Source organism: Leuresthes tenuis, unplaced genomic scaffold, assembly GCF_036924035.1.
Source record: "Leuresthes tenuis unplaced genomic scaffold, fLeuTen1.0.hap1 SCAF_6, whole genome shotgun sequence".
Lineage (NCBI taxonomy): Eukaryota > Metazoa > Chordata > Actinopteri > Atheriniformes > Atherinopsidae > Leuresthes > Leuresthes tenuis.
The window spans coordinates 32,188,976-32,212,460 of NW_027325360.1; the positions used below are offsets into that span (position 1 = coordinate 32,188,976).

Genomic DNA, 23,485 nt, shown 5'->3' on the forward strand with positions numbered 1-23,485 from the left:
GATGTATGTTTGGACATTCGCACCTTTTCCTACCCATTTTTCAGTAATTGTGGGTGGACATTCACACCTTCTTGCTGCTGAACACCTCCTCTCCCGCTAATGATCATATAAGGTTTGATATTCGAAAATTTTCTTTCATGTTTTAAAGCAATTATTGATGGTGTGAGTGAGGATAGCTGTATAAGGTGATATCCTGTATAACTGACTTGCTCATTTCTGTGCTTGCACAGCAGCCTGATAAGGAAATATCTCTGAGAACAACAGGTTGTAAAACTAGGACTGCACCCACAACGGTCTTCTGAAAGTAACGCCTTATACCAGTACACACACACACACACATAGAGGAAGAGATAAGATATTGACGCACACACATCTCATAAGGCGGAGACTGAACTCAAGTCTATATAACATCACACCCCTAGACAACGACAGAGCTTTTCCGTACTTTGTGCTGTTCGCATGCATTGTACTGAACTGCTCTCCGCACTTTGCAAACTGCGTAAATAAAACTGTGATGATTCTTATATCGTCTCCTCTGTCTTCCTCCTTCACTGCATCAACGGACTCGGAAAGAGGTACAGGTTAACCTCAACAATTTTGGGGGCTCGTTCGGGATGTGGTGAGGAGAGGACGGAGTTCATTCGGATAAAAGATTCCTTCACGGTGACAGAGACGGGACACGAGCCGGCACGTTAACACAGAGGTAAGCAGAACCTGTTTTATCAAACTCTGCACATTGAATATTTTAAAACAACGTGTCCTGTCCTGAAACTGGTGGTTGAATCAGCAAAAGACGATAAGAATTAATGTCGAGAACTGTGTAAAAAAAAAAAAAAAAAAAAAAAAAAAACTATAAAAGAAAAGTGAATATAAAAAGAGGATAAAACAGACTGTCTTTGGTCGTGGCGGACCCCACCGGTTGCCTGACGAGGAACCGGAAGCCTGAGAGGCTGCTGGGTTAGAGTCCCGGGGAGGTGAAGACACCCCGAATTCTACTGGGTTTGAGTCCCTGGGGTTAGAGTCCCCTAAAGTAGTATACTCTACGGAGTTGGGTTAGAGTCCCTTGAGGTTATACTCCTCATAAATTCTTGAAGTCTGTTTGGGGTTAGAGTCCCCTAAAGTAGTATACTCTACGGAGTTGGGTTAGAGTCCCTTGAGGTTATACTCCTCATAAATTCTTGAAGTCTGTTTGGGGCTAGAGTCCCCTATACTAGAGTACAGGAACAGGGTTCCTGAGGTATTTTTCTATAAGTGCATTTTGAAAAAGTTTGTGAAGATTTTAACGTGCTTTGTGTGTTTTTGTATTTGTTTGAGAGAAATAAGGAGAAGCGGGCTGTGGGAAAAATAAAATTCTGAGGTGTCTAAAGGTGAATGGGTACATAAAACGGTGTCTTGACAAACTCGACAATCAGACAGAGGAAACCTAACGGTGATAACGTAATCTGTCTGAGCCATCGAAACCTAGCGGTGCTAACATAAGTGGCTTGGTTTGTCAAAAGGGTCAGTTGCTCGGGTGTTATGCCATACAAACTGACTGGCCGTTAATAAATCATCACCTTACAAGGCCTGTTGCTCGGACGTACGTCATACAAACCGGCTGGCCTCAGAATTTAGAATAAGAGAAGTAAAATGGAGGGAGAGTTTGACAGGGAAATAGATGATGGGGGATGGGGCCCAGGTACGGGTGCCTGGAGGCCCCTCGAGCTGCAGTTAGAGAATACGTTAAAAGCAGCAGGGGCAGTGTTACCTAAAAAGGGTAGGGACAGGAAATTAGCCGACATAAAGGGACAAGTGGAACAATTGGTGAGATATAAGGGCAAGAAAATGTCAGACCCCGGTCCGTTAGGGGCCTGGTTGTGGGAAAAGGAGAAAGAATGTAAGGTGAGGAAAGAAGAGCTGGCAGAGCAGGGACAAAAGCCAGGTGTGCTGCAACGTTCGAAATTAAAAAAGGAGGCGAAAGAGCAGGAGGAGCGACGACGGGGCTGGTCTGAGCTGGCGGTCTTCTGGCAAAGTGTGAGACATCTCCATGAGAACGCAGGAAAACCAGGAGGCAAACAAATGGTAACTGCACCTGACACTCCTACATGGCCACCTCCATATGCACCGCCTGCTGCACCGACACCAGGGTTATATCCCACACTATATGTGACTAGTGGTACACTTCAGGTTGGATCCTCAGAAGAGACACTTGTAAGTGACAGGGTGACTGAAGCAGGTGCAGCCACTCCTACAGCATCAAGCCCTGAGACTTCAGTAAGGACAGGGACGACGTCCAAATCCTCTTATAACCCCTTCACAGGTGATAACCTTTCGGCGCCCCCAGACCCATTCTCGCAGAGACAGGCAAGAGAACAGGCTCCACAGCACACGGTAAAACGAAAAGTCACACCACAGCCACGGAGGCAGGTCATGAGGGGAAGTGAGATTTCAGATTGTGAGGAGGAAGCAGAAGCAGCAGGGACAGCTTCTTTTCAAGGAAAGGGACAGTGGGAAGGTGAAAGACAAGAAGTACCAGTAAGTTTTAGCTTGGCAGGATCATGGAGGGAAGAGGAGGAAGATTCAGCCGTCAGGAAAGAGAGAGAGCTAGATGAGTTATGTCGGAGAGAGATAGAAGAGCTCTGTCAAAAAAGGGACGGACTGATGAGAAGTGTAGAGAAAGAAATGAAGGTGGCAGAGGAACTGACAGATACGATAGGCAGAAGAGTTAGCCAGCGCCGACGTGGTGAGACAATCCTTCCGGTCACAATGTACCCACTAACAGCAGTACCAGGACAAGGTGACCGGTACCGACCATTTACTATAGGGGACATACAGGCCATAGTGGAGAAATTACCACCTGTAGCCGAGGGTGGAAATTTGTGGCTCAGCAAATTGGATTCTCTGACGGCAGGACAGAAATTGGCATTGGGGGACTTTAGAGCTATTGCAGGACGATGCATGACGGGTGGGGACATGAGAGAAATTGAGACTATCGCCCATACAGACAGAATGACAGATGGCACCCCCTTCACGCATCATAGCACTGAAATAGGGAAAGCTATGAGAGAAAAATATCCACTACCTAACGCCACCGTAATGCCAAAGATGAGATGGGACCCCAAACAAAATCCCAGGGAGTATGTGGATCAGAGCAAGGATTTATGGTTGAAACACACAGGATGCCACCCAGGGAAAGCTGGAGCTCAGAGGGAGTGGTTTAGACAGGCTATACTGGAAGGAGTGCCGGAGAATGTCAAAACAGCCATGGTAAATAACCCGGACATGCTCGGTAGTGAATCCCATGTCTGGGAGAAACACTTAATACACCACCTCACCCGTGCTCAAGATAATACACAGAAAGAACAGGATGACTTAAAAGAATTGCAGGTTCAGCTGTTAAAATTACAGTTAACGGAAGCTAGACAGAAATGTAATGATAAAAATAAAAAACAAAAAGGGGAAGCTGCGAAGGTCATGTTGGCTGCCGAGCCACCACAGGTTCCGGATTTATTTCCGGTCCCACCATGGGTACCGCAGCCCCCATCAGGCGGGAGAAGACATGGGGGAGGACCAATGTGGGGTGGAGGCTTTGGGGGAAGAGGTCGGGGACTAAGGGGCGGTACAGGAAGAGGACAGTCAGGGGAGACTCGTTGTTGTTATCTCTGTGGAGACCCTAATCATTGGATAAGAAGCTGCCCACATAATCCAAGAGCACAGAAAGGTGTGGATAGTGGTCCTCCTGGGAGAGGCAGGGGTCGCGGCTCCGGACCTCCTGTTACTGCACCTATGTATCCTCAACAGCCTTGGGGAGCAGCTGCTGCTGGTCAGTTCCCATTGTGGGACAATGGGGAGAACCCTGACCAGTCCGGTCAGTATTGACACACCCCACAGAGACTCTCAGACAGCATCACTACGGCAGAACCGATGCTGTCAGTTCAGATTGAGAAAAAAGATCTGCCTTTCTTGGTTGACACTGGAGCCACATGTTCCACATTGAAAGTTGTACCAGCTGGTTCCCTGTCATCGCATACCATCACGCTTATGGGCTTCTCTGGGGAGAAAAAGACACTGCCGTTCACTAAGCCGCTACTCACCCAGGTGGGAAAACAGACTGTGACACATCCATTTGTACATTCACCTTCTGTACCGATGAACTTGCTGGGAAGAGATCTCCTGATAAAACTGGGGGCCACGATACTCTGCAGCGCCGATGGCCTGGTTGTTGTCATGCCTGATGGATCTCATTTGCCGTGCTCTGGACCGATGGAGAACATCACTGGTCAATATCTTGTGCAGCCAGTGAATGAACAATACGCGGACATATACTGGGGTCTATTACAGCCGGAAACATCTGAGCGGCGTGGTATCCTCTCGGCTTACCTCCAGTGGAAACCCTGGATTTCCCAACTCGAACCCTATGTCTCACCTCCAGATTCCCCCCATGTTACTCTATTCTATGATGGGTTACAGACAGATTGGTATCAGGAAAATTTTCAGGACCAACTTGAAGGTCGAGATTGGCAAATTAAGACACATAATATTTATGTGGCGCCTGAAGGCGTGGCGGCAGGTGTTGCCCTGACCTCTGCACAACTTCCCTGGTATATGATGGCAGAAGAAGCGGCCCCACATGTATCATTGGCATTACACCCACAGCATCAGGCAAAAGAGCTAGGGAGTATTGTTAAACGGGCACTCCTACAATCCGATTGGGTAAATACACAACTTCCACAAGTTCAGTATTCTGCGCAAGCTCGCACATATCGCATTCAGGTTTCAGGGGAAGATACAGTCACATTAGAGCATGCACAGATCTCTAGACATCATGGCCGTGAACGTACAGATCACGTGGAGGCGGCAGCTCTACTCGCCAGCCTCCCTGAACACCTATGGGCACAGGGTCCGACAGATGTTGGACAAGTTAAGTACAAGCCCATTACATTCCAGGTGCGTGAGGGTCCCCCTATTTGGATAAGGCAGTATCCTCATAAACCTCAGGCGGAAGAAGGACTTAGGGACACTATTGATGGCCTGTTACAAAAGGGGGTGTTAGAACCCTCGTCCTCAGAGTGGAACACACCCATTTTACCTATTGAAAAGAAAGGGACAGGTAAATATCGCATGGCACATGACCTACGGGCAATCAACGATATTCTCCTCACTCCTACAGTTCCTGTTCCGAATCCATATGTGGCTCTAACCAATTTGGATCCTAAACATGAGTGGTTTACCTGCATTGACTTGGCTAATGCATTCTTTTGTCTTCCCTTGGCGGAAGACTGCAGGCACATTTTCTCGTTTTCGTATCAGCACAAGCAGCTACAGTACACCAGGCTGCCACAAGGGTTCGCTTTGTCCCCAGGGATTTTTAACCAGGTTCTAAAAGATATCCTGAGTGATTGCCCACTACCAGAGCAGGTGACTCTCGTTCAGTATGTAGATGATTTGTTGTTGGCAGCGCCCACTGCGGCTCTGTGTTTGGAAGCAACTAAAAATGTCCTTTTACATCTTGCAAGAACAGGGTTCAAGGTCAGCAAAGCCAAACTTCAGGTTGCACGGCGGCAGGTAGCGTTTTTGGGCAGGCAAATTTCCCAAAAAGGAGCAGGGCTCTCCCCTCAGCACAGGTCTACTATTCTCCATCACTCTAAGCCAGTGAAGGTAAAGGACATGTTGTCTTTCTTAGGGTTGACGGGCTATAGTAGGACTTACATAGCCAATTACACCGGCTTAACTAGACCTCTGCGGGCCCTAGTGAAAGAACAAGGCATGCGCAACCTGTCAGCGACCCTGAATTGGACTCAGGAGGCGGAGGAAGCCTTTATTGCACTAAAACAGGCCCTCTCCACAGCAGCAGACCTAGCTATACCCGATTATAGCTTACCATTCTACTTGGATGTCTCTGGAACAGAACTTTGCACTAATGGCGTCCTGTTCCAGAGAAAAGGGGGTGAGAGAGTAGTACTAATGTATATCAGTGTGATGCTAGATAATATGGAAAAGCGCCATCCTATGTGTACACAACAGGCAGCAGGGATAGCAAAGCTCATTCAAAAAACTGCACACATTGTCATGGGACATCAACTGCACATTCTGACCACACATAGCGTTGTGGCCTATGTGAACTCACAGACTTTTACGCTGACTGCTCTGAGACAAAGACGACTGAGCAAAATTCTCGAGGCACCAAACCTGACTTTCACTCATGAAGGCATAAACATGGCAGATCAGCTAGGAACAGGTGAGCCGCATGAGTGTACGGACAGAGTGCAGAAAGAGGAGAAAGTACGACTGGACCTACAAACAGAACCGATACCAGGGGCCAGAGAACTGTACACAGACGGCTGTTGCTTCAGGGATGAACGAGAAGGACTGAAAGCAGCATATGCAGTTGTAGAGGACGTGCAAGGGGAACTGATCACACGACAAACAGAGAGACTGGAAGGACAGCAGTCAGCACAAAGAGCAGAAGTACTGGCAGTAATAGCAGCACTGAGGCTAGGGGAAGGGCAGGAAGTAAACATTTACACAGATTCAGCCTATGCAGCAGGAGCAGTACATGTGGAACTGAAACAGTGGTTGAGGGCTGGATTTCTAACCGCAACAAATAAACCCATCAGACATGAGGCAGAAATGAAAGAGCTAGCGGAGGCCCTACTACTCCCGAGCAAAGTAGCTGTTATCAAATGTAAGGGCCATGAGAAAAATGACTCACCTACAAAAAAGGGAAACAACGCAGCAGATATGGCAGCTAAAACCGCGGCAGGATATGTGGTGAAGGCGATCCTCATGTGCGCTGAGACAGAGAAAGACACAGACATGACCGCACTGATAGCTGAGCAAGCTGCGGCCTCTCCACAAGAAAAGACATTATGGAAAGCGAGAGGGGCGACAGAAGTACACGGCCTCTGGAGGGGCCCAGATGGACGACCTATACTACCTCCAGGGATCAGACAGACAGCGTTGGCGGAGGCACATGGAGTGGGACATGTGGGGGTAGCTCAAATGATGAGAAATCTAGAGCACTGGTGGCATCCATACCTAAAGGACATGGCCAAACATTTTGTGGGGTCATGCGAGGAGTGTCTAAAGTACAATGTCAGACCAACAGTGAAACCACACCCTGGATGTTATCCATTGGAGGTAAAGCCAGGGAAAGAAATCATCATTGATTACACAGACATGATCACACCGGTGAAAGGGTATAGGTATATTCTGATGTGTGTGGACGCATATTCAGGATGGCCTGAAGCATGGCCTACCAAGAAAGAGGATGGTAAGTCGGTAATAAAATTTCTGATTAACCATTATATCCCCAGGTATGGATTTCCAGAAAGGATCAGGTCAGACAACGGCACTCACTTCAAAAACCAAGAGTTGCAACAGGTTGAGGCCATGCTAGGGCTAAAACACAAGTTTGGTACTGTCTACCATCCACAATCACAGGGTAAGGTTGAGAGAATGAATCAGACAGTGAAGAGCAAATTGGCTAAAATCTGTGCACAGACCAAAATGAATTGGCTAGATGCGTTGCCCTTAGCATTAATGTCCATCAGGAGCTCTGTTAATCAGTCCACAAGGTTTACACCACATGAGCTCCAGACAGGGAGAGCTTTTCCTGGACCTCAATCTAAGTTGCCAGGAACAGGACATATTGAACAACACCTAACCCACAAAATGTATTTCCATGAACTCCAAAGTCTCGTTGCAGAATTTTCAAAGCAGGTGGCGAGTAGCAGAGGAGAGGGCCAACCAGCGCCGGCTCCAGAGGCTGAGTGGGTATTGCTGAGGGTCATCAAACGAAAGTGGTCGGAGCCAAGGTGGACGGGGCCCTATCAGGTGACCGAGAGGACCTCCCACGCAGTCCGAGTCAAAGGGAAAGGTGATACGTGGTTCCATTGGAGCCAGTGTGCGGCAGCCGAGGAACCTCAACGCTCCCTAGCAGCGACTCACCAGGCGCTGAAAGATTTGCACACTGTACCGGCTGGTACAGAGGAAAAGACCACCAACCAACAAGGGGCAGAATAATCCCCTGGTGGCATTTTGCAGGCAGAAGTAGTACACTTCTGCCTCCTTGCAACGACATCATTTACGAGCAGGAAGGGTGTTAGACCCGGGCTCCAACTCAACCCTCATCTGGAAACGTCAGCCCTCACCTTCTTCATATTACCAGCGACTGACTTTCCTTAAAGAGCACCCGGAGTTGTGCTTCTCAGAAGAACGGGACCAGATGACGTCATCGCAGTTGAATTGTTTTATTTTTGGATTTGTTATACTCATGATCGTGTTTGCTGGGGCTTTGCTTAAACTTGCTCTTACAGGTCATACCAAGTTATAATCATTGCAGTATCACCCTTATGTTATCTTTTTAATAATGTGTGCTATTTGCTAAGGAGTTGGGTAATGTTGACAAACTATAAGGTTTAAAGCTCCTCTAGGGGTAACCCCGCCTAGAGCACCCTGATAGATAAGGTCTGAATTACCAAGAAAGTTTTGCTTGCTATTTTTATCATACTTGAGACACAGTGAAACATATCTCTTGCTATATTCGTCGCTATTTTGGTGACTTGTGGTTGTTGCTGTATCCCATGTATCCGTTCACTTGCCATTAGACTTATAACTACCACTATAGAGGGGAAGGCTCCCTCCCCTTTGGTAATGCCACTGCTGAACCCTCCCGATCCTGATACAGAGGAAGATGATATCATCAGAATGTCGGAGATTGTGTGATCATCTTGTTGTTATCAAAAGGGGGCGTGAAGTTTTTCAATTTATTTTTAGTCATGTATTGTTACTCAACTATTTGTGTGATCTCTTAATAGAGATCAAAAGGGGGTATTGTGAGTGAGGATAGCTGTATAAGGTGATATCCTGTATAACTGACTTGCTCATTTCTGTGCTTGCACAGCAGCCTGATAAGGAAATATCTCTGAGAACAACAGGTTGTAAAACTAGGACTGCACCCACAACGGTCTTCTGAAAGTAACGCCTTATACCAGTACACACACACACACACATAGAGGAAGAGATAAGATATTGACGCACACACATCTCATAAGGCGGAGACTGAACTCAAGTCTATATAACATCACACCCCTAGACAACGACAGAGCTTTTCCGTACTTTGTGCTGTTCGCATGCATTGTACTGAACTGCTCTCCGCACTTTGCAAACTGCGTAAATAAAACTGTGATGATTCTTATATCGTCTCCTCTGTCTTCCTCCTTCACTGCATCAACGGACTCGGAAAGAGGTACAGGTTAACCTCAACAATGGACATTCAAACGTTCTTGTAACCGAACACATCCACTCCTGCTTTTGATGATGTATGGTTGGGCATTCACAACCTTTTTTTACCCATTTTTCAGGAATTATGGGTGGACATTCAGACCTTCTTGCAGCCGAAAACCTCCGCTCCCTCTTTTGATCATACATTGTTGGGCATTCGCACCTTGTCTTACCCGCTTTTTACAAACCAGGGTCGGACTTTCACACCTTTTAGTAGCCGAACAACTCCGCTCCCGCTATTGATTGTGTACAGTCGGGTATTTTCACCTTTTCTTACCTGCTTTTTACCAACTATGGTTGGACATTCACACCTTCTTACAGCGGAACACCTCCGCTCCCTCTTTTGATGGTGTATGTTCGGGCATTCGAACCTTTTCTTACCCGCTTTTACGAACTATGGTCGGAAATTAAAACCTTCTTGCAGCCGAACACATCCACTCCACCTTTTAGTGATGTTTGGTTGGCATTTGCACCTTTTCTTACCCTCTTTTTATACTGATTGCTTAAGATTAAGTGGATAAATAAGGAGGACAAAAAGTTTTAAGTCAGGCTGATAGAAGGAATTTTATAGCAAAATCTGTATTTCGTCATATGTCGATAGAGATGCTTATTGCTGAAGAAGTTCTTTCTCATTCTACAAAGTACAACGTTGTTTATCGTTGAAACTTGATTAGACATGAATAAATATGAAGGACAAAGCAGTCTTAACTTGGTTTGAGTTAAGGAATTCGTTTTATAGGAGAATCCGAATTCGTGCATAACTCGTAAAATAGAGCTTATTTTCGGATTCCTGAAGAATGAGTCTGGTTCTTTCTCATAATACAAAGTTTGTTGTTTATTGTTGAAACTTCATCAGAAGTGAAGAAATTTTAAGTCAGTTTGATAGAAGGATTTAATTTTATAGCAAAATCTTTATTCCTTCATATCTCCTCGAGAGAAGCTTATTGCTGAAAATTAGGTCTTGTTCTTTTTCATACTACAAAATACAGTGTTGTTTATTGTTGAAATTAGATTAGAAGTTGATAAATATAAAGAACAAAGCAGTTTGAACTTGGTTTGAGAGAAGGATTAATTTTATTGCAAAATCCGAATTCATGCATAACTCGTCAATAGATAGTGATGTGTCGTTCGTGAGCGATTCGTTCGATATGAACTAATTTTTTATATGACTCGGGAGTAACGAGTTGTCTCAGTGAATGATTTGTTCATTTTCATTTAGTACCCTTCCTCACCACATGGCAGGCGGCAGCTTCATAAGCTCAGTCAGCAGGACAGGAAACAGTATTGATTCGTTCACGACTCAAGTCCTCGGGTGACGGGTCCTCGCACAGGAAAAAGTATTGATTCGTTCATGACTCAACTCCTCAGCTGACGGGTCCTCGCACAGGAAACAGTATTGATTCGTTTACGACTCAACTCCTTGGGTCTTCGTTCATTTGTCACTTTTCAAATTCTACGTTTCATTTGACAGGCTGAAGAGCAGTAGGCACAACAGTTTGTTCACAAACCGGATCATTAATCTCATAGACTATTCTACCATCAACAACTTGGAAACCACAATCGACTCTCTAGATGCAGAAAAAGCATTTGATGGAGTGAACTGGAAATTTTTATTCGCAGCATTAAACAAATTCGGGTTTGGGTCACACTTTATCAAATGGATAAGGATATTAAATAGCTCCCCAAATACATGTGTCAGGACAAATGATCAAACTTCTCCAAGCTTCAGTCTGCAGAGAGGTACACAATAGGGTTGCCCACTTTCTCCCTCACTTTTTGCTATTTTCATCAAACCTTTAGCAGCTTCTATCAGACAAGATAGAAATATTAAAGGCATCCAATCCCAAAATATTGAGCATAAAATAAGTCTTTATGCTGATGATGTATTACTTTTCCTTCAGAACTAACAGACGTCTCTCACTCACACGATCACACTCATAAATAAATTCTCAGCACTTTCTGACTACTCTATCAACTGGTCTAAGACCACAGTTCTGCCCATTAACTGTAGGGTCCAGAATATACCTGCGATCACTTTACAGTCAGGAAATATTAGATATTTAGGCATAAACATTTCCTCCAGGCTCTCAGAGCTAACAAAGCTAAATTAAGTGCAATTATTAAAGAGAGTAGAGGACGATCTCTCTCATTGGAAGTCCTTACCTATATCACTTATGGGGAGAGTTACAACCATTAAAATGATGATACTACCAAAAGTTAACTATATGTTCACAATGATCCCCATAAAACCATCTGCTACTTGGTTTAAGTCACTAGATTCATGCATCTCCAAATTTCTGTGGAAAAACAAACCACCACGTATTAGTTTAAAAACCCTACAGACAGTGGTGGATTAGATATACCTCATTTTCAGCACTATTCCTTAGCCAATAGGTTACAATATATATCAAAATGGTTTAAACCTTGTTGTTGTCACAGTTCCCAGAGACGTTGTAATCGTTGAGGATTCTATATTCACCCCCTCATTAGAGGCACGTGTTGCAGATTGATGACACTGAATCTTCTTCTCTGTTCATTGCTGGCATCATTCCCAGCATCGTAAGTGTTCGTGGCATTGTTAGCCTCTTCTTCTGGATCTTGACATCGAGCATCCTTTTGTATTTCTGGTTTGTCAGTCCTCTCTCTTCATTCACTGGAGTCTTCGTCTCTTTGTCCTTGAGTTTGGTGATTTTTTCTTCTTTTTATGCCTTGACACAGTGTGACAGGTGATACCACGTGGGAGATCCTTTAACTTGGACTGCTGTCCCTGTGCTGCGAAATGGCTGTGCTGCTCAAATGGTCTCTCCTTCATCATATACACAGTTATTTATACATCACCTTCCACCATGAAGCGTTGTCCCTTTTTGTTTCTCTCTTTGTTCTTAAAATGCTGTTATGCATGTCTAAAACCAATCCATTAAATTAGATCATTTTGGCACTAAAGCGATCTACAATGTGCTTGGTCGCAAAGCTGCTCATCTGTGGTAAACAGCTCTTCAGAAAGGCATTCTTCAATTGATTTCACTAAATTTCTGTAATAATTTTGTGATTTCCTACAAAACTACATTTCTTCTCCCATCTGTCTGAGTATTTAATATTGTCTGGGTCCCGTTAAAACATGTATTTTTCCCATCTAATTCCTTGTTTGCTTTAAAACAAGTATTCTGGAGCAACTTGACTGATCAGTAAAACACTGCTTTTGTTGTCACCGTAAGGCTTCCCCTGTCGGTTGTTTCACTGAGACACTACTGAGTAACTACAAATCAACACAGTTTATACACATAACATTAATATACATACTAACAAACAAACAAACAATTATTTATCGCAATTTTCTTATCTCTGTTTGAACGTACACCCAGGTAAATATTCCTGTAGTCTTCTCATACCGACTATGGACCCATTCATTGTTTAACTTCACTGTTTTGCAAATCCTAATTGAATATTACACATTGACATTGAACTTTACTGGATAAGCAGGTCTTCATTGCATTCAGCAGCCTATATGTGAGCATCTATGTGTAAGCTGTTCTTCTTTGCATTTATCAGCAGCAAGCAATTCTTCATTGCACATCCATATGAAAATAGTAAAACAATTCCAATGCGTTAGCGAAACCTTCTATATCAGGAGTGTCCATCATGATGCTGGGAATAGAACCTCTTTCCCAGAATAGTTCAACCTTCATTACTCAACTGATCATAACTCCGCAATGAGCGCATTTCAAAGTATCATTCCTCTACATGTATTCAAAAATCTATGTGTAAATGTTTAATATTTCTTATATTTGTTGATGTCATTCTGTGTGCATGGGGCCTAACCCAATCTCTGTGTGGCAATTTTAATTTAAACAAGTTGAACTCTGCCTCTGATCATTTAAAAAAGGTGTGTACCAATATCAACCTTTCTCAGGTAATTACTGATCCTACAAAACCAAACTTAAGAGATCCTTCAAGGTTGTCCCTGATTGGTTCAATCTTAACAAATCAAAGGTAGAAAATCCGCAGTATCTGAACTTGGTGTTAGTTATCACTGCTCAATAGCCTGTATCAGAATTGCAAAAATGAAAACATTAGATCCACGCTTGGTATCCAGATCCTGAAACATCTCCATGAGCAGGTTTTTTTTTTGACTGATCTGTTGAATAGTTATACTTTTTGTAAATCTTCTAATTCCATAGTTGATAAACACGCCCCTTTTAAAAAGTATAGAACTTAGAACAGGTCTAGTCCCTGGCTTTCGGCAGAACTGTCTTCTTTACTTTTTTTTTTTTTCCCCTTATCATGTTCAGCATTATGGCAGCAGAATTGTAGTCTGAATACCTTTGATGCCAAACAGATTTGCTTTGCCAAGGGAAGATTTATAAATGTAAAGCTCCCCTTAATGCCCATTTATTTATTTCTGTTTACAATATATGACATGTAATAGAACTGAACCGGACCGGGGGACAAGGAAAGAAGAAGAAGAAAGAAGAGGAAACAGAACAAAAATAGAAACAAAATCCAGACAACCAGCTGCTACACCTGTAAAAAACAAAACAGACAACAATCATGACGACATGATAATACATCAACTTCTTAGCGACCATGCTACTGGACTAATGAATGTGGTTGTGTGTGTGTGAGAACATGCAACACCCATGGCACAGGACCTACATGATAAACCGTGCTTAGTTATGAGTGTATAAGCGTACAGGGCCACAATCCACAGCCCCCCCAAGCAATCAGAAGCAGGCAGAGAGGGCCACAAGACCCAGGCCACCAGCAGCCCCCACAGAGCACAGAACCCAGGAAGCCCACCGCAGGGGCAACCACGCATCCACCCAGAAGACTGCAGAGGAAGCCCCCATAAGCATAGGGCAGAGGCCCTCCGGGAGCCAGGGGCAACAGCCCACCGACGTCGCCAGGCCCCAGCCGCCCAGACATGGGCCGTGCACTGGATCCGGGCCCCAGGAGCCCGAGCGCCCCCAAACCCCCCGGCAGAGGCCCCACCCAATACCCAGGAGGGCCAAGCGCCCCAGACAGCCACACAGTGGATCAGCGCCTGCCCCAGCAGCCCTGGCCAAGTGCCCTGGGAGTCAAGACGTGCCCACAGGTGGGTGAAGTCACGAGCAGCGGGGAGAGGCCACACCGCCCCCCCATCGGGAGAAGCACAGGCAGGCCAGGCGACAGCAAGTCCAAGATCCAGGCCCAATCATTACCACACACACTTTCATGTCCCATACATCCACACGTCCTCCTTCCCTCGACTCCGCTGGGGTGTAGTGCAGCGGGCACACCAGGGGGCCAGCAGCCCCCCAGCCACCACAGACCCCAAACCAGCAGAACAATTAATTAATCCTCCTGGCCACTCCCGCCCCGAGCAGCAACCAGGAAGCAGGGGTGTGCGAAGAAGACCCCTCCCCTCACCCTTCTGGCTCTTCAATATTTTCTAATAGTGAGCAATTAAAATTGAGGGGCAGCCAAACTTGTAGAATTGGGAGCGTGGCCCTCTGGGCAGCCTACATACCCAAAGAGCCCCGCCCACCAGATGCCACTCAGTGTAACCACCCCCCAAGACCTAATGTGTGTGTGTGAGTGTGTTTGATAAGTAGTAATGTCTAAGGTGTAATTAGAACAGGGGCGGGGAACTGCAGAGTGCAACTACTGCAGAGTCCACTACACCCCACCGAACACACACGCCCCCAAAACCCTTCATGTGTGAGTGTGTGCTGTGTACAGGAGCCAGAAGGGAGAGGGGTATGGGGATATACGCCGGGGGAGCTACTCTCCCCCAGAGAGGGCAGCCAGGGACTGGCTGCAACAGGCATCCCCGCTACCAGGGAGCCAACATAGGACAGGAGGGCCTGATGTCCACCAGGCTCGGGGCCTGCAGCGACCATATTCCGGGAGCTACTGTACCCCCAGAAGGTACCCATCCCGCCCCACCCCACTCAACCCAACCCCACTCCGGAGGACCTCTAAAAAAACAAACAAACAACAACAAAAAACAAACAAACAAACCACCCGGTCACACCAGTCGCAGCAGCCCGGGCCTGAGACCCACCATCACCCAGGCCCCCTCTACACAGGTGCGCTCTTGTGAAAAAGCAAACAGCGGCAGCATTAAAAACACCACGGGAACACCGTATTGAGGCTTTGTTCTGACCGCTCATTTGGTATGGCGTTTCTTTCAAGCAATTCTCCCGGTTAGCCCGCACTCAGCTCGCTCCCAGAGCCGTGTTAAAGTCTACTTCGCATTCACTCTCTTTTCTCAGCAGACTAAAAGAAAGTTTCATCTTGGGCTCCCTGAAACTTGCATCCTGCACCGCTGTTTGCTTTTTCACAAGAGTAGAGAAGAGCGCACCGTTCCCAGCGGCACTGCAGTACCGGGTCAATGCTTGGAGTGAACGAAGCAAGCTACTTTTTCAACTCCTATTGCTAAAAATCCATTTAATATGTAGTCCTCGTATAGAGGACATATCAGATATTAAACTGATAAGAACAGATACTACACTTGATCTTAGCCAAAAGGCCGAGAAGCGATAACTGTCCACTGGTTCACGTCCGAGGGCCCTTCATGGAACAATGCGCACTTGTAGCGGTGTTCGTTTTATGGCCATAGGTGGCCAGAGTGTCACTTTGCACTGAGCACTCTTCAGCCCTTTTAAACGGTATAACTTTGCACTCCCGCACGCTCCAGCGAGCACCATTCAAGCAACAACTTTGCACTCCAGCTTCGAACATCGGCACAGTCGCAACAAGTAAGGCGACTCTACTCAGAGACGTCACTCTGCACAGTAACAAGATTTCTTTTGCACAGACAGAAAGGGCTTCACCCGCAAAGGTAAAGCCTGCCAAAAATAGAAACAACTCATTAGTGCTGCTCTCCACGGAAGTCTTTAGTAAAAGGCGAAAGACTTGTACGTTATGAAGAGAAACCAGAGTACGATTATCCGTCACTGCGGGAGCAGGGCATCAGGCTAGTTGGCATAGCCACCTTCCCCATGGTGAGCTTTGCTTGGTTGAGACGCTTGCTCCCCCCCCCTTGCTCCTCGGCTGACCAAGTAGGAACAATCGGGCCCTATACGATGGCTGCCTTGTCTTTTACTCTGTGCAAAAGACAAGGCAGCAACAAAAACACCACGGGAAAACCGTATTGAGGCTTTGTTCTGACCGCTCATTCGGTGTGGCGTTTCTTTCAAGCAATTCTCCCGGTTAGCCCGCACTCGGCTCGCTCCCAGAGCCGTGTTAAAGTCTACTTCGCATTCACTCTCTTTTCTCAGCAGACTCTTGGGATTTTATCTATAAAATTAATTCCTTCACTCAAACTATGTTAAAACTGCTTTGTCCTTCATATTTACCATGCCTTGAAAGATTTAAACAAAAAAACCAACGTTGTACTTTGCAGTAAAAGAAAGAGCAAATCTAAAGTTTCAGGAATCCGAGAATAAGCTTAGTTTCATGTGTTCTTCACGATTTCGGATTTTGCTATAAAATGAATTCCTTCACTCAAACTAAATTAAAACTGCTAAACCGCTAATCTGTTACATGTAAGGCAGATGTCAAATTCACTGAAATAGGATTATTCGGTATTCGGCCAATCGAGCTGTAGCAGCTTCGGTAAAAGAGTATAAGTTGAAGAGTTTGTGAATAAAGGTGTGCGCACACATAGTGAGCTGTAGGAAAATAGGCAGGGAGCAATGCCGGCTGGGGTATATGTTCTTGTATGTTGTCTGACTGTTTGATTTGAATGTGTTGTGTAAGTGTCCTGTTGAATGTTACATGTTTGGGCTTTGACACGCTTCACTGTGGTTGTTAACTGTGTGGTGTGTCCTGAAATGTTATTTGTTTGGGCTGTGTGACATGCTTAATGCTTGTCAGTAGCTACCCACTTATTCATATATAGCAACTGACAACATAAGAAGTCCGGACATACTTTGATAGAGTAGTTGTAGAAGTATCCTTATTGATAATAGATAAACTAATTCATAGTGATAGAACAGTAGATGAACATGTGCCTGCACATGTCTCACGAAAATAAAATGGATGTATTATTTCTGACGGCAGAGCAATACTGCCAAACTTATGAGTTCTTGTGGCAAACTTGATTCAGTGTCTTGACGTGTATACGCTGTTTCGCTGACTTGATTGTCACAAGAAACAAAGTGTGTTTGATAAGATCCGACCATTTTATTACGGGAGGATCACTATGTATGGATTCTGATGTGACTGATAAACCCATTCGTATCTTAAGCATAATCTAATACGTGAGACAACGCCCTGGCACACGATAAAAAAAAAAAGAGAGAGCGGTTTTGTGTCCCCACAGTCCATAATGTAGAAAAGAGAGAATTTCTGATTTGGTGTGTGTGCTCATAGTGCAGAGTGTAGAGAAAAGAAAGCCGTTTTGGTGTCACGGGTGTTGTGACTTACACACACACATTTCTGAATTGAGAAAAGAAATTATTTTAGAGGAAGCAGTAGAGTTTAGATCCCACATTTGTTGATAGGCATTCATTTATTTCTTCACTTCTGATGAAGTTTCAACAATAAACAACAAACTTTGTATTATGAGAAAGAACCAGACTCATTCTTCAGGAATCCGAAAATAAGCTCTATTTTACGAGTTATGCACGAATTCGGATTCTCCTATAAAACGAATTCCTTAACTCAAACCAAGTTAAGACTGCTTTGTCCTTCATATTTATTCATGTCTAATCAAGTTTAAACGATAAACAACGTTGTACTTTGTAGAATGAGAAAGAACTTCTTCAGCAATAAGCATCTCTCGACATATGACGAAGTACAGATTTTTCTATAAAATTAATTACTTCTATCAGCCTGACTTAAAACTGTTTGTCCTCGTAATTTATCCACTTCAAATCAATTTTCAACAATTAAAAAAATGTTGTAGTTTCAGAAAGTACAACTTAATCTTCAGCAATCAGTATAAAAAAGGTGCAAATGCTAACCATACATACCTAAAAGGTGGAGCGGAAGTATTCGGCTGCAAGTAGGTGTGAATGTCCGACCATAATTTGTAAAAAGTGGGTAAGAAAAGGTTCGAATGCCCGACTATATATTAACAAAAGCGGGAGGAGAGGTCTTCGGATGAGAGTGGGTGAGAATACCCAACCATAATCTATAAAAAGCGGTGAAAAAAAATATGTGAATGCCCCATAGAACACTAAAAGGTGGAGCGGAAGTGTTCGGCTGCAAGAAGGTGTGAATGTCCGACTATATTTGGTGAAAAGCAGGTGAAGCAAGGTCTGAATGCCCAACCTTACATCATCAAAAGCGAGATCAGAGGTGTTTGGCTGCAAGAAGGCCATAGTTTGCCAAAAGCGGGTAAGGTGCGAATGACCGACTAAATATCAACAAAAGTGGGGGCGGAGGTCTTCGGATGCAAGTGGGTGTGAATATCCCACCATACAAGTATGGTGGAGAGGAAGCTGTGAATGGCCGACCATAGTTTGGAAAAAGCGGGTAAGAAAAGGTTCGAATGCCCGACTATACACCATAAAAAGCGGGAGCGGAGGTGTTCCGCTGTAAGACGGTGTGAATGTCCAACCATAGTTGGTAAAAAGCGGGTAAGAAAAGGTTAAAATACCCGACTGTACACAATCAATAGCGGGAGCAGAGTTGTTCGGCTACAAGAAGGTGTGAAAGTCCGACCATGGTTTGTAAAAAGCAGTTAAGAAAAGGTTCGAATATCCAACCAAACATAATCAAAAGCGGGAGCAGAGCTGTTCGACTGCAAGTAGGTGTGAATATCAGATCATAATTTGCAAAAAGCTGATGAGAAAGGGTGAGAATGCCCGACTATACACTATCAAATGTTGGAGCGGAGGTGTTCGTCTGTGAGTAGGTGTGAATGTCCGACCATAATTGCTGAAAAATGTGTTAGAAAAGGTAAGAATGCCGGACCATATATCATCAAAAGCGGGAGAGGTTGTGTTCGGCTGCAAGAAGGTGTGAATGTCCAGCCATAATTACTCACAAATGGGTAAGAAAAGGTACTATTGCCAGACCATATATGATCAAAACAGGGAGCGGAGATGGTTCAGCTGCAAGAAGGTTTGAATGTCCGACTAAAGTTTGTAAAAAGCGGGTAAGACAAGGTGTGAATGCCCAACAATGTATGATCAAAAGAGGAGCGGAGGTTTTTGGCTGCAAGAAGGTTTGAATGTCCAACCATAATTTGTAAAAATCGGGGAAGAAAAGGCTCGAAAGCCCGACTATACACCATCAAAAGCGGCAGCGGAGGTATTCGGCTGTAAGAAGGTCTGAATGTCCACCCATAATTACTGAAAAATGGGTAAGAAAAGGTGCGAAAGCCCAACCGCACATGATCATAAGTGGATGAGAAGGTGTTCGCAAGTAGGTGTGAATGTAAGATCATAATTTGTAAAAAGCGGGTAAGAAAAGGTAAGAATGCCCAACCATAAATTATCAAAAGCGGCAGCAGAGTTTCGGCTGGTATTTATCAATGTCTAGATAGATTTCAACAAAAAACAACGTTGTACTTTGCAGTAAAAGAAAGTGCAAATCAAAAGTTTTAGGAATCCGAGAATAAGCTTATTTTCATGAGTTCTGCACGATTTCGGATTTTATGTATAAAATGAATTCATTCACTCAAACCAAGTTAAAACTGCTTTTTCCTTCATATGTACCCATTTCTACATATATTTCAAGCATAAACTTCCTCATACTACCCTGAATGAGAAAGAACCACACTTGTGATTAAGCCATACGCCCCTTTTGAGGAGTTCTGCATGATTTGGGATTTTATCTATAAAATTAATTCCTTCACTCAAACTATGTTAAAACGGCTTTTACCTTCATATTTATCAATGTCTCGATAGATTTAAACAAAAAAACAACGTTGTACTTTGCAGTAAAAGAAAGAGCCAATCAAAAGTTTTAGGAATCCGAGAATAAGCTTATTTTCATGAGTTCTGCACGATTTCGGATTTTATGTATAGAATGAATTCATTCACTCAAACCAAGTTAAAACTGCTTTTTCCTTCATATTTATCAATGTCTAGATCGACTTCAACAAAGAACAACATTGTATTTTGCAGTAGAAGAAAGAGCAAAACTGAAGGTTTAGGAATCCGAGAATAAGCTTTTTTTCTTATGGGCAAGTGGGAACTGCTTTGTCCTTCATATTTATCAATGTGTAGATGGATTTCAACTTCTTCCTCTACTGCAAAGTCCAATGTTTTCTTTTACTGCAAAGTACAACGTTGTTTTTTTTGTTTAAATCTTTCTAGACATGGTAAATATGAAGGACAAATCAGTTTTAACATAGTTTGAGTGAAGGAATGCATTTTATAAAAAATCCCATACAAAATCCCAAATCATGCAGAACTCACGAAAAGCTTTTTCTCGCTTTTCACTGCTTTTTACAAACTTTGGTCGGACGTTCACACCTTCTTGCATCCGAACACCTCCGCTTCCGCTTTTGATGATGTATATTCGGGCATTCGAACCTTTTATTACCCACTTTTTACAAACCATTGTCGGACTTTCACACCTTCTTGCAGCCGAACACCACCTCTCCCGCTTTTGATGATGTATGGTCCAGTATTCTTACCTTTTCTAACACATTTTTCAGCAATTATGGTCGGACATTCACACCTACTCACAGCTGGACACCTCCGCTCCCGCTTTTGATCATACAATGTCGGGACATCGCTCCTTGTCTTACCAGCTTTTTACAAACTTTAGTCGAACATTCACACCTTCTTGCAGCTGAACACCTCCGCTCCCGCTTTTGATGATGTATAGTCGGGCTTTCGAGCCTTTTCTTACCCGGTTTTTACAAATTATGGTTGGACATTCAGACCTTGCAGCCGAACACCTCCACTCTCTCTTTTGATCATACATTGTCGGGCATTCGCACCTTGTCTTACCCGCTTTTTACAAACTATAGTCAGACATTCACACCTTGCAGCTGAACCTCCGCTCCCTGTTTTGATCATGTATGGTCTGGCAATACTACCCTTTCTTCCCCCGTTTGTGAGTAATTATGGCTGGACATTCACACCTACTTGCAGTCGAACAGCTCTGCTCCCGCTTTTGATTATGTTTGGTTGGATATTCGAACCTTTTCTTAACTGCTTTTTACAAAGCATGGTCGGACTTTCACACCTTCTTGTAGCCGAACAACTCCGCTCCCGCTATTGATTTTGTACAGTCGGGTATTTTAACCTTTTCTTACCCGCTTTTTACCAACTATAGTCGGACATTCACACCGTCTTACAGCGGAACACCTCCGCTCCCGCTTTTTATGGTGTATAGTCGGGCATTCGCACCTTTTCTTACCCGCTTTTTACAAACCATGGTCGGACTGTCACACCTTCTTGTAGCCGAACACATCCCCTCCCGCTATTGATTGTGTACAGTCGGGTATTTAAACCTTTTCTTACCCGCTTTTCACCAACTATGGTCGGACATTCACACCTTCGTACAGCGGAACACCTCCGCTCCCTCTTTTGATGGTGTATGTTCGGGCATTCAAACCTTTTCTTACCCGCTTTTTCCAAACTATGGTCGGCTATTCACAGCTTCCTCTCCACCCACTTGCATCCGAAGACCTCCGCCCCAAATTTTGTTGATATTTAGTCGGACATTCGCACCTTACCCGCTTTTGGAAAACTATGGCCTTCTTGCAGCCAAACACCTCTGATCTCGCTTTTGATGATGTTGGGTTGGGCATTCAGACCTTGCTTCACCTGCTTTTCACCAAATATAGTCGGACATTCACACCTTCTTGCAGCCGAACACTTCCGCTTTTAGTGTTCTATGAGGCATTCACAAATTTTTTTTCACCGTATTTTATAGATTATGGTTGGAAATTCTCACCCACTCTCATCCGAAGACCTCTCCTCCCGCTTTTGTTAATATATAGTCGGGCATTCGAACCTTTTCTTACCCGCTTTTTACAAATTATAGTCGAACATTCACACCTACTTGCAGCTGAATACTTCCGCTCCACCTTTTAGGTATGTATGGTTGGCATTTGCACCTCTTTTTATACTGATTGCTGAAGATTAAGTTGTACTTTCTCAAACTATAACATTTTTTTATTTGTTGAAACTTGATTTGAAGTGGATAAATAAGGAGGACAAACAGTTTTAAGTCAGGCTGATAGAAGGAATTAATTTTATAGCAAAATCTGTACTTCGTCATATGTCGAGAGATGCTTATTGCTGAAGAAGTTCTTTCTCATTCTACAAAGTACAACGTTGTTTATCGTTGAAACTTGATTAGACATTAATAAATATGAAGGACAAAGCAGTCTTAACTTGGTTTGAGTTAAGGAATTCGTTTTATAGGAGAATCCGAATTCGTGCATAACTCATAAAATAGAGCTTATTTTCGGATTCCTGAAGAATGATTCTGGTTCTTTCTCATAATACAAAGTTTGTTGTTTATTGTTGAAACTTCATCAGAAGTGAAGAAATAAATGAATGCCTATCAACAAATGTGGGATCTAAACTCTAGTGCTTCCTCTAAAATAATTTCCTTTCTCAATTTAGAAATGTGTGTGTGTAAGTCACAACACCCGTGACACCAAAACGGCTTTCTTTTCTCTACACTCTGCACTATGAGCACACACACCAAATCAGAAAGGCTTTTTTCTCTCTTTTCTACATTATGGACTGTGGGGACACAAAACCGCTCTCTCTCTTTTTTTTTTTATCGTGTGCCAGGGCGTTGTCTCATGTATTAGATTATGCTTAAGATACGAATGAGTTTATCAGTCACATCAGAATCCATACATACTGATCCTCCCGTAATAAAATGGTCGGATCTTATCAAACACACTTTGTTTCTTGTGACAATCAAGTCAGCGAAACAGCGTATACACGTCAAGACACTGAATCAAGTTTGCCACAAGAACTCATAAGTTTGGCAGTATTGCTCTGCCATCAGCAATGATACACCCATTTTATTTTCGTGAGACATGTGCAAGCACCTGTTCATCTACTGTTCTATCACTATGAATTAGTGATCTATTATCAATAAGGATACTTCTACAACTACTATCAAAGTATGTCCAGACTTCTTATGTTGTCAGTTGCTATATATGAATAAGTGGGTAGCTACTGACAAGCATTAAGCATGTCACACAGCCCAAACATATAACATTTCAGGACACACCACACAGTTAACAACCACAGTGAAGTGTCAAAGCCCAAACATTCAACAGGACACTTACACACATTCAAAT

At 43.9% G+C, this 23,485-nt stretch overlaps 2 non-coding genes across 2 annotated transcripts; both read right to left on the minus strand.

Moving 5' to 3' along the window:
* Positions 1-15,596: 15,596 nt before the first annotated feature.
* LOC140310370 (U2 spliceosomal RNA) lies at positions 15,597-15,787 on the minus strand. Its single transcript, XR_011916448.1, has one exon. It is a non-coding gene; the product is annotated as a U2 spliceosomal RNA (small nuclear RNA).
* Positions 15,788-16,076: 289 nt separating this feature from the next.
* LOC140310490 (U5 spliceosomal RNA) lies at positions 16,077-16,190 on the minus strand. The gene has a single exon (XR_011916553.1). It is a non-coding gene; the product is annotated as a U5 spliceosomal RNA (small nuclear RNA).
* Positions 16,191-23,485: the final 7,295 nt, after the last annotated feature.